We start from the raw sequence: 14,035 nt of genomic DNA, 5'->3' as shown, positions 1-14,035 counted from the left end.
GGCATTCACCCATAATCGCCGTTTAGATAATTAGGCTGTTTAAAAATTCAAAAATCAGTACATGAAGTGGCTGTGGCACACTTTAATCGACATGGGGCCAAGATGCTCGGTCGGTTAGATTAATAAATCTGCTCTTGCCCCAGCCAGTGCATGGACTTCAAGGCATTCGCCAATAATCGCCGTTTAGATAATTAGCCCGTTTAAAAAGTCAAAAACCAGTACATGAAGTGGTTGTGGCACACTTTAATCGGCATGGGGCCAAGATGCTCGACCGGTTAGATTAATAAATCTGCCCTTGCCCTAGCCAGTGCATGGATTTCAAGGCATTCGCCCATAATCACCGTTTAGATAATTAGGCCGTTTAAAAAGCCAAAAATCAGTACATGAAGTGGCTGTGGCACACTTTAATCGGCATGGGGTCAAGATGCTAGGCCGGTTAGATAAATAAATCTGCCCTTGCCCCAGCCAGTGCATGTACTTCAAGGCATTCGCCCATAATCGCTGTTTAGATAATTAGGCATGGGGCGAGGGCGTTTGAAGACTGCCAAAAGCGTTAATGAAATTTTCTCGGGGTCGCTGCATGCCTACGAATAAATGGGGTGAGCTCGCGCCAGTGGGTCCACTTATTCTTATTCAGACTCGATTTGAAATAGTTTGGGGCGAGGGCGAATGTCAAACAGATTGTTCTTCAACAGTAGAGGAGAGGGACGAACGCTGGCTGAACTAGATACTGCGATGAATCGCAGTGGCGAGCCTGCGCGTGCGGGAGGAAGGGCGTCCAGGGAAAGTGAAAAACGTCAACCTTCAAGTCATTGAAGCAGATCACCTCGAAGAGAGAAGCATCATCGGGGAAGCTCACCGCGACCACGACTGAGGAATGAGTCAGACGCGACGCCATGACCATTGAGTTTTGCGGTGTTCGTGGGGAATAAATCGATGACTGAGGCAGATTCCATCATCAATGATCCGGGTGTAGCGGTCGAGTTTTCCTGACAAATCTTTCCACCGGAAGTCCAACAATCGATGGTTGGACGACGCAATTTTGAAGTGTTTTGAGAAGGAATTCATGGGGCGGTGAAGGGGCTGTACACCGCCTACGAAGTCGGCATGCGTCTGCGCGTCGCGCGACTGGAGATGGAGAAAATGGACGAACGGGTCCGCAGTTCGGAGGCTCGTGTGGAGAAGGCGGAGGGCGAGCTTAGGGAGCTTAGAAAGGTTAAAGTCACCGATTCGCATGTGGCGGGTCAATCTAACTCGATTGTGGACGAGAGGGTGACCCAACGGCTATTGAGTCATGCCATCACCGACCGAGACACGGCAGGCATGTTTGCCGTAGCAAATGCGAAGGCCAAGGGTTACGAGGAGGGTTTCCATGCTGGCCGAAAAGTTGGGATCGACAAAACGAAAGAGACACTTGCCGAGGAGGTCTGCCGATGCGAGAATCGCAGCTTTAAGCATGGTTGGCTTGCGGCTCTTCAGGCCGCAGAGGCTCTCCGAGCGAGGGGTGTCGATTTCAACTTGTGTGATCTAGATCATCATGATCGTTTGCCCTTTTCCACCTTTGAAGTTGAAAAGAGTGATGATGAGGGAGACGCCGAATAAAAATATTCGTTATAAAAGTTAAAACGCGGATCGCCTCTAAGATTATGTAATTATTTGTTGGTCGAGTAAAAAAGCATTTTATTTTCAATGTTTTGTTATAAGTTTTGTTCGGCACACACATGCTTGCATGCGTTTTATTATATAAATGTTTAAATAAACATATTCCAGACGCTTGAATGGACATTGTTTGGCTTGATTTAATTGACACCATTGTGTTATCGGCCCAAAGACGTCATTCGCCGATGGGGCTCCGAATTCGGAGACTTGAATTGGCCGATCGTGATATCCACGAAGAGCACTCTGAATCTAGAGGCTTTATCAGCCCAAAGACGTCATTCGCCGATGGGGCTCCAAATTCGAAGACTTGAATTGGCTGATCGTGATATCCACGAAGGGCACTCTGAATCCGGAGACTTGAATTGGCCAATCGTGATATCCACGAAGGGCGCTCTGAATCCGGAGTCTTTATCGGCCCAAAGACGTCATTCGCCGATGGGGCTCCGAATCTGGAGACTTGAATTGGCCGATCGTGATATCTACGAAGGGCACTCCGAATCCGGAGGCTTTATCGGCCCAAAGATGTCATTCACCGATGGGGCTCCGAATCCGAAGACTTGAATTGGCCAATCGTGATATCCACAAAGGGCGCTCCGAATCCAGAGACTTGAATTGGCTGATCGTGATATCCACGAAGGGCGCTCCGAATCTGGAGACTTGAATTGGCCAATCGTGATATCTACGAATGGCGCTCCGAATCCGGAGGCTTTATCGGCCCAAAGATGTCATTCGCCGATGGGGCTCTGAATCCAGAGACTTGAATTGGCCGATCGTGATATCCACGAAAGGTGCTCCGAATCCGGAGACTTGAATGGGCCAATCGTGATATCCATGACGGGTGCTCCGAATCCGGAGGCTTTATCGGCCCAAAGACGTCATTCGCCGATGGGGCTCCGAATCCGGAGACTTGAATTAGCCGATCGTGATATCCACGAAGGGCGCTCCGAATCCGGAGACTTGAATTGGCCAATCGTGATATCCACGACGGGCGCTCCGAATCCGGAGGCTTTATCGGCCCAAAGACGTCATTCGCCGATGGGGTTCCGAATCCGGAGACTTAAATTGGCCGATCATGATATCCACGAAGGGCGCTCCGAATCCGGAGACTTGAATTGGCCCATCGTGATATCCACGAAGGGCGCTCCGAATTCGGAGGCTTTATCGGCCCAAAGACGTCATTCGCCGATGGGGCTCCGAATCCGAAGACTTTATCGGCACATCTTTGAACTAGATTCTGTAGTAGGTGAATGAGAATATTTGTATTACAGAAAAAAAGATGTACATAGTGAACAGTTCGGAACAAGCATCATGTCCAACAAGTCGGGCTAATGATAAAATTTGCGTAAATGCGTGGAATTCCAGGGCCGTGGCAAACTCCTTCCTGACATGTCTTTGAGCCGATATGCCCCTACTCCGGCGATTGAATCAATCTGGTAGGGGCCGTCCCAATTAAGACCCAATTTTTCATCGGCCAGTTTCCTGTCAGCCGGAAGCACCTTCTTTAGGACCAATTCTCCTGGTGAGTAGCGGCGCAGCTAAACCCGTTGATTGTACGACTTTGCCAGCTGCTGCTGGTACCGTGCCATGGAGGCAAGGGCTCGGTCTCTTCGTTCTTCGATTAGAATCAAGTCCAAAGCCAACATCATGTCGTTTCGGCCCGTATCAAAAACTTGCGACTTGAGTGTCGGGTGGCCGATCTCTAGGGGTAAGATTGCCTGGGTGCCAAAGCATAGGGCAAACGACGTTTCTCCAGTTGATCTTCTCGGTGTAGTTCGCTGAGCCCACAGTACACTCGGCAATTCTTTGACCCATTTTCCTTTGGCTTTTTCCAGCCTCTTCTTGATGTCGTCCAAGATGGATTTATTAGAAGCTTCGGCTTGGCCATTGCTTTGGGGGTAAGCCGGCGTAGAAAAGTAAGGTTGAATACCATATTTGCTGCACAGCTCTCAGTATACGCCATAATCAAATTGGGTGCCGTTGTCTGAGATAAGAGCTCTGGGAATGCCAAATCGTGTTATGATGTTCCTCCACACAAAGCGCTTAACGTCAGCATCTCGGATGTGTGTTAATGCCTCCGCTTCGACCCATTTCATGAAGTAATCTGTTGCGACAATCAGGTATCGCTTGTTCCCGGGGGCCCTCGGCAATGGTCCTACGATGTCAAGCCCCCATTGGGCGAACGACCAAGGACTGGTGATAGAGTTTAACTCTTCAGCAGGCAGATGGTTTAACGGGGAGAATTTTTGGCACTGTTCACACTTTTTTGCATAACACTCGGCGTCCGCTCTTATTGTCGACCAATAGTACCCCTACGTTATAGCTCAATGGGTCAAAGAGCGTCTGCTAGAATGGGCTCCACAACGGCCTTCGTGTATCTCGGTCAGAAGCTCTCCGACTTTGTCCGGGTGCACACATTCCAAATATGGGCCGGAGAGTGACTTTTTATAAAGCCTTCCTTGCGGATCCAGGTAGTATCGCATGGCTTTGTTTCGCAGCATGTGCTCTGGGAGCTGTTCAGAAGAGAGGAATGCAACAATGGGATCCATCCAACTTGTTGCAGATTCGACAACATTGATTTGGACTTCCTTCGGAGGGCCAATGCTTGGCTCTGGGATGAATCCTACTTCGATGGTCCGTTTAACCTCTGAGTTGATTGCGGAGGCTAGGCAAGCCAAGGCGTCTGCATGGGTGTTCTGATCACGTGTTATCTGGTTCAACTCACGATGGTCAAATTTTGCCAACAGGGAATTGGTCGTTTTCATGTAGGCCGCCACACGCTCGTTTCTTGCTGTGTATTCCCCCTTTAACTGATTGATCACCAGTTTTGAGTCACAAAATACAAGCAGACGACGAGCACCCAGAAAATGCGCATTCCGCAAACCGGCTAAAAGGGCTTCGTATTCGACTTCGTTATTTGATGCTTCAAAGCCGAGCTTGACGGCCTGCTCAATTATTGCGCCGTCGTGGGTCATGATTACAACTCCAGCTCCGCTGCCCTGTTGATTGGACGATCCATCACAATACAACTGCCAGATGTCCCTAACATAAATCCTCCAGCTCGGCTTTGGTCGAATTTCATCTGACTTGGAGTTGGTGACATCAGACTTGAAGTCGGCAAGGCCCTCAGTGAATTCGGCGACGAAGTCGGCAAGCACCTGTCCCTTGATTGAGGTTCTGGGTAGAAATTGAATATCGTACTGGCCATGTTCCAGAGCCCACTTTGATACACGTCCAGATGCTTCCGCACTGTGTAGTATTGATCGGAGGGGATAATCTGTCAGCACCCCAATGCTATGCCCCTGGAAGTAATGCATGAGCTTCCTTGCCGCCATAACTAGGGCTAGGATGAGCTTTTCCAGCCGAAGGTAGCGTGTTTCGGCATCAACCATTGCCTTGCTCACATAATATACTGGCCATTGCTCCCCCAACTCTTCTTTTATCAATACGGCGCTAACAGCTCGGTCAGAAACTGCCAGGTACAAAATGAGCGGGTCGCCAGCAGAGGGTGTTGTCAAGAGTGGTACTGAGCAGAGGTAGGTCTTCAGGCCGTTGAAAGTGGCTTCGCACTCGGCAGACCATTCAAAGGCCCTGCCCTACCGTAGTGTATGAAAGAATTGTTAGCAGCGATCTGTGGACCGACTTATAAACCTGTTGAGTGCAGCAACCATCCCCATCAACTTTTGGACCTCCTTTACTGAACGAGGGGAGCTGAGCTCCAGGATTGCTGTGATTTGCCTTGGGTTGGCTTCAATTCCTCTGTGGTTGACAATGTAGCCCAAAAATTTTCCAGAGCCAATACCAAACGCACATTTGGAAGCGTTCAACTTCATTCCATATTTGCGTAGGATGGCGAATGTCTCTTCCAGATCGGCTATATGATTCTGCTCTTCTTTGGATTTGACCACCATATTGTCAATGTACACTTCCATAGTTTTGCCGAGTTTCTCCTTGAACATGGTGGTGACCAGTCTCTGGTAGGTTGCTCCCGCATTCTTCAACCCAAAAGGCATTACCTTATAACAATAGGTTCCTCTAACAATAGGTTCCTCTTGGGGTGAGGAATGTGGTTTTCTCTTGGTCCTCTGGGTGCATGGCGATTTGATGATAACCTCCATAGGCATCAAGGAAGCTCATACGCTGATGGCGCGCCTATAAGCTGGTCTATCCTGGGAAGAGGAAAACAATCCTTTGGGCAGGCTTTGTTTAGGTCCGTGAAGTCGACGCACACTCGCCAAGTCCCATTTTTCTTCTTCACCACCACCGTATTAGAGAGCCATGTAGGGTAGGTCACTTCCCTAATTGCTCCGACGTCAAGCAGCCTGTCAACCTCCTCAACAATGGTGGCAGTGTGCTCTGCGGCTGACCGCCGGCTTTTCTGAATGATCGGCTTACACTTAGGATCGACATTCAAATGGTGTTGTAAAACTGACGGATCTATACCCGGCATCTCGTACGGAGTCCATGCAAAGATATCAAGGTTGCTGAGTAGGAAATATATTAGCTGCCGTTTGTCGGCCTGATGCAAGGAGGCGCCGACCATGAAGAACTTGTCGGGGCTTCCATCGATTTGAACTCGTTCTAAATCTTCCGTTGCCTTTTCATTTGGAGGCCGCCCAACATCGTCGAGGCTTTCTCGATCCGGCAACTCAATGAAATTCACCTGTAGTTCCTTTGGCGTTTTCTCAGCAAGGAGATAACATGCTTGTGCCGATTTCTAGGAGCAACGAATTTAGTCAATACCGCGTTCCGTCGGGAAGCGGAGCAGCTGATGATAGGTGCTGGAGATAGCTCGTATAGTATGCAACTAGGATCACCCCATGATGAGATTATACGGCGACGGTAGTTTGACGACCAAGAATCCCACATCCACTGTTCGGGTACCTGCTCGTACGGGAAGTCTGATTTTTCCCAACGGGTACTCTGGATTGGCATTGAAACCGAATAAGGGTAAGGGACCGAAGAGAGATCAGATTCGAAGAAGCCAAGTTTGGTGAATGTCTTGTAGTACATAATCTCTGATGTGCTCCCCAGATCAATGAGTACGCGCTCAACGGTGAATCGGTTCACACACAACTCAATTACCAAGAGATCAATGTGGGGCAATGTTACTCCGACCAAATCTGAATCATCGAAAGTGATAACCTTGGCTTCATGGGTCCGTTTAGCTGGAGTGAGTTACTCTTGAGGGTTAGACTTTGACTGAATTGCGTGCACCGCCGATGACATTGGCAGGCTGTATAACATGTGGATCGCGTGGAGCGAACGTGAATCCTATGCCAAGGCTATTGCTTGGGTTGGGTTGCCTTTTCGGACGTACTGTTGTAGTCGGCCGTCTTGTACCAATTTATCGTCGTACAGGGTGAATGACGGTGCTTTGAATTTTTTGGGTAGCACTGCCTTTGGGATCTGTCGCGGAAAATGATCATCTTGATCGTCATCCAAGCTGTTTCTTCTTTGCTTACGCCTTGTACGGGGACTCTCTTCAGAAGAACTGGTAATTTCGGATCGTCACTTCTTCTTGAGCTCCGAGGATAATCAGTCAAAGTTGCTATCAGTATCTTGTTGTCGGGCTCGAGATCGTCGACCAGCTGCCCTCACGGGTCGTTTCGGGCCTTGATATGCAGCTTGTTTGGATTTCGCCACCTCCAAGACCAAATCCTGACGGAGATGTTCGTTCTCTGCAATCATGTTCTCCAATCTTTGTTCATTTTGCTGTGCTTGTTCCAGGATCGCTTGCATTGTGTCGTGCTCTGAAGGTGAGGGTGAGGTGAAATTCAAGACACGTCTTGCGGCGAAAGTCTCTGTTCCAAGCATGGTTGTTGGAGTGGTTGCATCTTGCGGTATAGGGTCGATAGTGACTGTCAGAGGATCTTCCATCACGCTCGCCATGGATGTGCTTGAGTATTCCCACAGACGGCGCCAATTGTGGAGATGTGGTTTGGAAATACTCTTCTGATCCTGGAGAACGTTTGAGATCCTCTTTCAGTCACCTGAAAAGAAATATACACTCCGGCAGGGTTGCCGGTATTAGCACTCCGACGGACAAGTCAGTAACCGCACTCAAGAATACTTATATTGTAAGTTAAGCACTACAATTCTCACGTGCCTCTTTCTGGCTGATGTTCTTCTATTTATATATTTTCTCCCATGGGCCTCGGGATTAGGTCCATTTCCAGCTTATATTCGGCGCATCTTATACTCGGCCCCTTGCCTAATTGGCTATTTGGCCGAATAGGGTTGGATTTGAACATGCGAGCCAATTGCCGAGTGCCTCGAATCTCGACTCTTTGAGATTCGACTATCCAGAATCTCTACGACTCCCTTTTCTCGGCCCCTACAAACAACAACCAACAATCACAAAAAAAAAAAAAAAAACTGTACACACACACAGATCTGTGTTGTATCTGTTCTTCCTCTGGTTAGATATGTGCTGTGTTGTGCTTCTTCTTCTTCTACTTCTTCCACTTCTTCTTCTTTATACATAGACAAATCTATACACACACACACACAGAGAGAGAGAGAGAGAGAGAGAGAGGTACACAGATTTATAAAGATCTGTGTATACACACACAAATCTATCTGTGTATACACACAGATGATGGCAGCGTCGGTAATGGATGGTTCCCCCTCCCTTTTCTCTCTTTCTTCTCTTCCTCTCTCTTTCTCTTTCTCTTCTTCTCTCTTCTCTCTGTTCTTCCCTCCTCTGTTTCAAAGATATAAGAGGGGGGGAAAAAAACTGCCCAAAACGACGTCGTTTTAGGCAATCGAGCCATTCGAGCCAAAGATATTTCGAGCTACCAAGTATTATTCGTTCGAATTTTATCTCAATTGACTTCTTTTGTAAAGTCGATTATTTTATTAGGTTATTTTAGTTTTTAGTTATTTTAATAGATTAAAATATTTGTATTTGAAAAGAGAGTTGAATTTTTTTATAGTTAGATATGATATTTATAAGAAAAAAAGTGAAATAATTATGGATTTGATGTAATATTTCTAACTTTCTTGGCTTTTAGTGAAAAATGTGTAAAAAAGTAGAGAGGTAATATGACTCAAACGAGGTTAAAAACCAAAAAGTGACTTTTAACCAGGACCCCAAAAGAGATATTTGTCTTATTAGCGATTTTAGCCTCTCTTTTTTTTGTGTGAATTTTAACATATTATTTGAATTGTACTTTTTAAATTCAGTTGATTGGTACATACTTGTAAGAAATAGAGCTACTCGGACATCAATAATCTTTTGATCAAAATATATTTATATTTAAAAAAATGAACGATATGTGTAATTTTAAGTGTGAATCTGAATACAAATATGATCTTATTAAAAGGCTATCAATGTCTAATCAACTTAATTTTTTACATGTATATATTACTTAACAAATTATAAAAGATGAACATCTAAAAATAATCAAGATAGAACCCGAAGTGGACCTCACCAAAGGAACAATAGTGATTGTTGTACAACAACATGGGCGACAGCATGAGGTAGTAAGGCTAAACAAGGAATCCGTATAATCCGCAAACTAAACCGGTCCAATCGAACCCGGTAAGTTTGGTCTTATTTTTTGAATCCATAATTTGGTTCTGGATTGGAAAATTAAGGAACCATAGTTCACGGATTGGTTTCGATTTTTAGTTCACGATTCCGAATTAGAACCGATCTAGACCATTTGTCATGTATTCTATATTTTGTGATTTAAAATAATTATTTTGGGATATAAGATTCATGATTTCAATATCTCTTGTGAAGGCATGTTTCTTTAGTTTTTGATTGGTAAGGTGAAGTGAAAATATTTGCTCATTTTGCTATGCTTTAGCCAATTTTCTGTTTGTTTGTTCAATGCATCACTATTGTGTTCCAGTCTTTTCGTAGGAAAGCCTATAATTTAGAGTAGTTTTAACAAATCTTCGGGGAATAAAACGCTGGCATTATTGCCGGGATTTATAAAACGCCGGGAGTATTTTCGACATTGATTTTGCCAGGATTTGCCAAAATCGTTGAAAAAAATGCCGAGAAGACTTTTTCCAGCTTTTTTGAGACTTTTACCAGGATTTAGAAAATGCTAGGAAAAATATTTTTTCTTATAATGACATGTTGAGATTATGTGAAACTATAATTCCAAATTGATCCGAACCATATTTAAATGGTTTGATTCGAATTGATTCCATAATTTAAACGAATTGGTTTAATTCTAATTTTTAGAAAACCATAGACAATGAATTAGTTCTAATTTTACCCCAAACTAAATCAATTCGCTTACCCTATAAAGCAGAAGATGGGGTCCATCCACCCACACCAACAAGCTTTAAAATATTTTTTTATGTTAGAAGTTTTGGATAATAACAAATTGACCTCAATAAAAAAAATAACAATAAAAATACACTAATTAAAAGTCAAAATTTTTACACTCTGATTGGAGGTGATTTGAGAAGAAATAATGAAAAAAGCGAACTCTTTTTCCAGGTTTCATTTATAAGTTGGGTGAAAAGTGATGAGAAATTGTAAGGAAAAAGAATTTTTTTACCAAGCCTATTTCATTTTTCACCAAAAACTATGAGATCTAGTGAGAAACAAAGTAGTTGCTTATAAAATATTTTAAAGATATGATTTAAATTGACAAAATTAAAGATTCATAGAGTTCATTTTGTTACAAAGGTTACATTCTGATTTTTTTTATTATAATTTTCTCAAGTTTAAATGTTAGTAATTAGTTTAATTTTTTTTTTCTCATAAATTTTATGAAACTTAGTAATCATTACCAATTGGAATGACCCCGTTCTTATAAATTTTTGGAGTCGCCACGATATATTAAGAAAAATTAGAGACAGGTAATACTGACACACATTACATGTGCCAAACACTAGTAAATATAAAAGAGAAAATTGGTAAAAAATCCACTCTAACAATTGTCTAAGGCATTAGGTGGGATATTTTTTGTTGATAAGAGATCCACACTTTGTAAAATAATTTGGTGAGAAGTCCTGGAGAACATTTTGTTTCAAATTTTACCCCTTATCTTTTTTTATCTGTTTAAGTTTTTGTCAACTATTTGTTCAAATTTATATCTATTTGTTAAATTATTTTTCTATTTGTTCAAATTATTTTCTATCTGTTTAAATTTTGTGTCTATCTATTCAAATTTATATCTATCTGTTCAAATTTTTTTGTCTATTTGTTGATTTTTTTAACATATCTATTAAATTTTTATAATTTATTTTTTCTATTTGTTCAAATTCACACTATTTTCAAACTTTCTCTCTCCACCTATTTGTCTCTCTCTATCTGTTTCTCTCTCTTCTCTTTTCTCTATGTTGAATTTTTTTGAATTTATCTGTTAAATTTATTAAGCTTATTTTTACTCTATCTACTCAAATTTTGATCATATCTGTTCAATTTTTTGATTTTTTTTGTTTAAATTTTTTTCATACATTCTTATCTTTTCAATTTTTTAACCTAACTATTCAATTTTTGTATCAAACACAATATTATCTGTTCTATTTTAGATCAGACACAACATTTTTTTGTCCAAAACACAATAGATAGACACACACATACATACACAACCAAAGAGATAACCAACAACAACCATAATAATCAACAACCAAAAAAAAAAATTACAAAAATAAAAACACAACATTAGGCCCGGTTTGATGCACTCTGTTTTGTTTTATTTTATTTTATTTGTAATTTGACGGTTAAAAATCATAAATTAAAAAATCAATAATCAACTTATATAAGTTAGTTTTATCTAATAAGTAAAAATTAATAAATTTTCAAAATAAAAAGTTAACAAACATTAGGGTTCAGGTGCGATGGTAATACCGGCCGGAGAAGTCGATCGACAGACTTCGGCAGTTTCGCAGCTCGAAGGAGTTGTAACTCATTGAAAACCCCATGGAAATCTTTGGAGAGAGAGAGAGAGTTTTACACATAAAAAAAGTAGAGAAATTTTTTTTGTTAGATGACACGATAGAGAGAGAAGTAGTAAACAAGGAAGCATCCTCAGTATGGGGCTATGGAGGTTCAGAGAGAGCGAACTAATCCCAAACGGAATAAATTTGAGAGAGGAAATCATTAATAGTCTGAGTTGGCTTTTGACGCATACGGTGAAGATGACTGAAGCTGATATTGGTGAGCAAGGCCAGTAGTCTGATATCGGTCTTTCAAAAAATCCCAGATGTCTTTTGCCAGAGTGGAAACAGAGTCAAGTTGGAACCGACCAAACTGAAGGCTGATAGATGTAGTAGATGTATTCCGAAGCCAAGTGATGATTTGATAGTTCTTACTGTCCCAATCCTCCAAGCGGTCTACATATTTGTCAACTGATTCAGCAGTGTCTTGGATTGGGTTGTGCACATCCCCAGTGATAATATGCCAAAGTTTCTTGCCTTTGAGAAAGCCGAGCATGGCTTGAGCCCATAATACATAATTGGTCCCGTTAAGAACTGAAATAAGGTGGTGAGAAGAGTCTAGGCGATCTATGAAGTAAAAACAACACTATAGATGCAGAATTTGAAAAAAAATGAGGGTACCAATGAATTCAGAGAGTCGAAATCAGTGGGGAACCGATCTCAACCGGCTCAAAAAGTCCAAAAACAGGACTGAGCCGGCCTATTGAAGAGGCTAAATCAATTTGAGCTGATGTCAGCAGCGTGGGTCAACAGTAACGTGAGAGAGTCAGGTGTGAACAGCTGAGGCAGCTCAAGCAGCTGAGACGACGCGAGTCTATGGTGACTAGGGCGTGAACGACTGAGGTGACTCAAGCAGCTGAGGGACGCGAGCAGTGCGATTCTGCGGGACTGATGTCGAACGCTTGAGACAACGAGGGCGGAAGCGAGTGACGCGGCGACGACAAAAGTGGCACGTGAAGGCGCGTGCGATTTGATCTCAAGACGCCGTTGGTGGCATTGGAATCGTGAGAAGATTCCGAGCACTTTGGTAGGTTGTGTGAAAATTTTGGAGAACAAAAAAGATCTAAACAGTGACGAAATAGAGATAAATACCAGAAAATTTGAAGCTTTCTGGTTAATGAGCCATAAATTTGTCACTCTGATGCCATGTAAAACAAGTTGAGAGAGAGAGAAATCTCTGTATGAATTTATTGTATTGAATCAATGTACATGGTCTCCTTTATATATGAGAGATTATAGACAATCTACAAACAATATTATTGCCTAAAGTGGAAAGTGGTCGAAAGGGTAAAGGCTAAAGCATACCCTAACTATATATATATATATATATTTAAACCTATCTATCTATATATTTAAATCTATATAGATATATATACATAAACAATAACGATGATCCTATGAACACTTTGTGGTCCCTGATAATGGTTTCAGGTGAATTTCATTCTACCCAAAACACTACACTTTTATAGAGAGCCCAGAGCATATATTGCAATCAACACCAACCCAAACACCTCTAATATTATGTATGCCATGGCTATCTAGTGATTTTTTCTTGCTCTTTATTTATTTATTTAACTCTTATTTTTTCTTTTCTTTTCCTTTCGGCTTCTTTTTTTTTTTTTTTTTAAGAAAATGTAGACTTCATCTGACTAAAAAACAGCAACAACCAAACTTGAGCATGAGCGAACCCTTAAAGGGGAATGTAGATCTCCATGCTTCGCTTTTTTTTGTCTTGGGTCAAGAGAATTGAAGGGACTCTGCAAGAGAGCTCATGTTCGCACCAACTGCATGAACTTTTATGAGGAGCCATGAAAAAGGCTGGATATAATGATGTTGGAAAATTTGGTTTTTATAGGCTTATTTTGAGCCAACTTTGAGCCCAAATTTGAGTGAGGTCCACACGTCTTTTGAGATGGATCCGAAGAGGTGATGTGTTCCTTGCCGCATAGCAAGTCACACTGTGAAGACTGTTCGTCAAATTCATTTATGAGTGAATGAGAACTTGATATTAATCTGAAGATTTGAATTATTCTACTTACAGAATTTTTCGTTTGTTTTCTTTTTCTCTTTCTTCTTCTCACAAAAATTATTTTCTATGGTTTTACAAAATAATATTCTGGTTGGAAAAACAAATAGTAGTAATATACTATCTATTTTCTTTGACAACTAGTAGTACTATACTGGTGTCATAAACAATTCAGAATATTTATTTGTGAAATTTGTCAAAAATTAATTTTGATTTTTTGAGTGTTCATTAATTAAAATTTTGTTTCAGTATTTTAATTATTGAAGTGTTACAGAAATTTAATTTTTTTGTGTGGAATTAATTTGGTTAAATAAAATTTTATTTTATTTTCAAATTAATTGAAAATAAAAGTTACAATTCTTGTTTCTTTTATTTTACAGAATTTAATTCTGCGGTTTTGGTTTAAATTTTCTGTGTAGTATAAAATTCGAATTATAATTT

The sequence above is a fragment of the Camellia sinensis genome, chromosome 7 (genome assembly GCF_055761805.1).
Source record: "Camellia sinensis isolate YWXY chromosome 7, ASM5576180v1, whole genome shotgun sequence".
NCBI lineage: Eukaryota > Viridiplantae > Streptophyta > Magnoliopsida > Ericales > Theaceae > Camellia > Camellia sinensis.
Note: the sequence above shows the minus strand (reverse complement) of the source record.